The following is a 4,460-nucleotide window of genomic DNA, read 5'->3' on the forward strand; positions in this document are numbered from 1 at the left end:
AAATGGAATTGATATGGGCCATATCCTTCACTCAACGAATGCATGTATTAACATCGTGAATCACATTAGTGATGAAACCAAAAAATATACTAATTAATATAGTTACTAACTTAAAAGTAGAATTTCACTGATAATCGACGAGTCAACTTCTTTGAGTAAAAAAATTTACCTTAATAGTGTATGTTCAAATCTGTATCCTGGATAATGGAATGAACTCACTGGTAAATTTATTTTTAGACTTGATCAAACTTAAAATGTTACTGAAAAATAATCTTTTTATTCTTTACTCGATTGTCTTCAGTCTTACGAAATGAATGAAGACTACCTGAAAAGTAATTTCCTTTGTGTGGCATGTGATAGTGCAGCCATGATGTTTGGGAGTAAAAGTGGAGTTAAGAAACTGATGAAAGACAAATTTCTTTCTGTAATTGTGTGGCACTGTGCTAATCACAAATTAGAACTGTCTGTCGGTGACACTGTAAAATCAGTCTCAGGGATCAACAGATTTAAAGCGTTTATTGATATACTTTATGTTTTGTATCACAAGTCACCTAAAAATAGCAGAGAACTGAAAGTGTATACAAACTTGCTGGAGCTTCAGCTTTTAAAAATTGGAAACATTTTAAGCACTCAATGGGTGGCATCTAGTTTTCACTCAGTTTCATCTGTTTGGAAAAACTATGAAGTGTTAGTGCAACATTTTGAAGAAGTGAAGCATGATTCAACAAGAGACAAAAAAAAAAGAGCAATGTGTATATGAGGGCTTATGATAAAAAATTAGGTGTCTATTTACTTGTGACCACTCAGTGTACACTTTACAGTAACAATTATTACAACTAGTTATTACAAACAAAGATTTATAAAAAAAAGTTTCACAAACTTACAAACAATATAAAGTCTTCTTTCTAGTTTGGAACTCCCTTGATATCTTATTGAGGGTTTACGATGAGCAAGTTAATTACGAGTTGATATAGATATGATTCGCCAGGAACCTAGCTAGCTTTGTCCTTGGCCACACACACTAGGTTTTCCATGATGAATTTATATGTTTCGTAAAAATACTAATGTTCAATGAGAATCCACTGAAGTTAAACGATTTGTAACGTTCAAAATTTATAAATATTCCTGGTCAAATATCTTAAGTTTTCCTGTTGATAAGCATTATAACAGTTATAGCTTTCAAAGTTTATAGCACACTGATTATAGCGAATTACTAATAAATACTCTCCTTTTGACGCATCACGTTGGTTGTATTTATAGGCGTGCGAAGGTTTTCTAGAAAATTCACATTACTTAACAATACTGAGCTATATTTAAACGTTTACGTATATAGATATATTGTTGATTCCTACTCTCGAGAATGGTCTACAACTTTGGAGAATAGGCGGGAGTTTTGCAATACGTATTTAACACTATAAGCTACGCATGTTTTTAAATATAAACTTAATCTAAACAATGTCGATATTAGAATAAATATATAATGACATTACACTCCTAATGCAGGTTACTCCCTCTATACTATTCAGCCTAACATTCACTTCAAGATTAGGCACAAAAGAAGCACCAGAAGTGGGGAGAAAGGGTGGGAAGTAAGTAAGTATCAAAAATATGTTTTCAATAGAAGAAAATATTAACTTCCAATATGGTATCTTATCTCCTCTCACATAATAGCTAGAATCCTACATTGTAAAAGTGGAGGGGTTGGTGCAAAAAATACCTTGAGGAGCACCCTTTGGAAAACATTCAAAGAATGTCCACAGAGTGTGACCTCTCTTGAGAAAGGAACACAACTGTGGGAGACTACACCACATCTGTACCAGGTATACTCTTTGCCCAATGGGGTAGTAAGGGTTGCAGAATTGATGAGAAAATAATTGTGGCACATCCAAGACTACATACACATTGGTTGGTCCAGCTCAACACCAAAACTGAACTCCCAGGAACCAATATCAAGGAGATAGTAGGATGGAGGGTTCCCAACCAAAGATGAGCAATGTTGGGGAAAACTAAATGGATGTGCCCCATTGTGTAGAATGGATAGGGCATGGCAAACTGTACTCGGTGGGTCAACTCCAGTCCAAAATCAGGCAGCATCGGGTAGTTATCTTCTGGTTTGCGGTAGTAGGAAGGTCCCTACCATTTCACCTCAAGCCTGTGAGACAGAAGGAAGAATATTCCGTTCCATCTGTCTAGACAGGGCACATGTATGCAAATCATCAACCAACACCAGCCACTCAGGAAACTAGCATCTGAGTGATGGTAGGCAGGGAACTGCTCATGTGGTGGTTCACTTAGAAGTTACAACCCACAGGTGGTATGCTTGGGGTACCCCAGCCAACCACAGTACCCATCAGTCAGTCCAGCTCCTTGCAATACAGAACTCCCAAGCCTCAACTTAATGGAAAAGGTATGCCAGAAGGAGGGGGGGGGAGTGAAATGATGGTGTGTGTGTTTGCAAACATGCATTTAGTACCAGAACTAATGAACATAATTAAGATGTAAGTTTACCTTAAATATACATTGCAATGCTCTGACTAAGATGACTTCAAAATTGTTACATTTTTAGCAAATAAAAATACCACTAACATATATTTTCAGAGGATATTTATATATTTTTACAATTCTTCCAAAAAAAAAATTCTCATCAGTCAGAACTGCATTTATTTCATCCAAAAAGCATTAACGTTTTACTTTCATGAAATATAATTAGTACTTTATGTTTAGAGTTACTGTAGTTTCAAAGAAGACATATCTAAGATTTAGTTTATTTCATAATATTAAGTAACTTACTTTAAAAGCATTGTCCTTTGTTTTCAGCCAGTCTTTCACAGTTTTTAAAGCTATCTTTGCTGCTTTATCATTTCGATAACCTACATGTATGATACCAACCAAAATAAGGCTCATAATTTTCAATATAAATTTTTTTTTTGCTTATTACACTAAAAGCTATAAAAAAGCTCTTTAAAAACAAAATTAGTATGTTTTACAAACAAAATATAGTATATACATCAATTTCCTACTAGAAGTATCAGAGTTCCCTCACACATTTGATGTGTCTTATGCAGCCTTTTCTGCAAGGGAACTTGAAGAATGTAAATACAAACACAAACAGTATAGATAAATTAAAAGAGGTGTATGAACAAAGAAACATGACATTGTGAGGTACATACATTTGAAACAGCAGAGATCATGGGCTATTGAAACTGTGGTTGGAACACTGTAACCATACATTATACCTATTCTGTTTGGTATAAATCTCATCAGTATTAGGATCTGGACAAATTGTTGAGCATTTGTAATGTGATGAGAGTCATTTCACCAATATGAATGTTATTCCTGATTATATATGAATGTGAAAATTTATCATGAGCGTATTGTGCAAGATGCAAGGAATTACGACAGGAGCTCATGTTGTGAACTACAATTTATTCACTAAAATGCCTACAAACATCAAGAGATCTTAAGTCAACAACTTTTAAGAGATCATGACAGATTTTGATTTAACAAATAGGCCAATGTTTGGCTCCATCAGGATATAATGCTGCTATCAAATATAAAGTACATACATATGAACTGCGAGATATTTTGTGCTCCAATGAAACAAAAGGCGGTACAGTATAACGATTGTGATATATGATTATTTCTTTGACAAGAATGCAAAGTAAAACATTGGAGAAATAAGAGTATATGTAGTATTCTATATGAAATTATATATGGTAGTTGAAGAAGGAACTGAATGGACAATCTAATTATAAATCTTATGTGGGACTTTTAATTGCACTTTCAAGTTTCACCAACTAGTTGTCTATTCAAAGCTGTACCTGCTGTAAGTAACTATCACTGAAGCAATGGTTAACACAAGTTGTGATTCAGTCATATTTGGTTATCATGAAATTAAAAGATAATTGTTTCTAAAGTTTTTTTTGCTGAAAATTCTCTAGTATTAGTTTTATATGAAGCAATGAAAACTGGAGAAGAGTAATTGTAATAAGTTTATAAATGACTAAAACTTCAGAATAAAACAGTTCATTACAGACATTCCTATTTATGTCTTTTTCAAGGTACAGCATTTTGTATGAGTATAGTAAGAATAACAAATGGTTATTAAAGGAGAACATTTTAAAAATATAATTTTAAACATAGCATCAAATATTATCCATATAGTCAAGTACTGTTGTTAATTTTATGTTCAAATGAATTAAAACAAATCAGAATACTGCAGAAAACAATTTAAAATTAGTGTGAGCTTGTGGTATACTGTAGTGTTTTACATATGTTCCATTATGTGCTTCATAATGTTCTACCTGTGTGTCATAATCTAACTTCTCTGATATGTTCTTTCATTTGTTACACAAATGACAATTAATGACTGCTTTTACATTGATCGGGTTGGCTTTACAATGATGATGTGAGAATCCAATTAAATGTTCTGTCTGTTTTATGTACCAACTGTATATATA

General features: G+C 33.2%; 1 long non-coding RNA gene across 1 annotated transcript in view; it reads right to left on the minus strand.

Moving 5' to 3' along the window:
- The window catches only part of LOC111089567, a 16,417-nt gene extending 13,546 nt beyond the window's left edge, over positions 1-2,871 (minus strand). Inside the window, exon 1 of the long non-coding RNA XR_002613807.1 lies at positions 2,791-2,871. This is a non-coding gene — a long non-coding RNA (uncharacterized LOC111089567). The remainder of the gene's footprint in view (positions 1-2,790) is intronic.
- Positions 2,872-4,460: the final 1,589 nt, after the last annotated feature.

Source organism: Limulus polyphemus, unplaced genomic scaffold (genome assembly GCF_000517525.1).
Source record: "Limulus polyphemus unplaced genomic scaffold, Limulus_polyphemus-2.1.2 Scaffold6636, whole genome shotgun sequence".
In the NCBI taxonomy this organism is placed as follows: domain Eukaryota; kingdom Metazoa; phylum Arthropoda; class Merostomata; order Xiphosura; family Limulidae; genus Limulus; species Limulus polyphemus.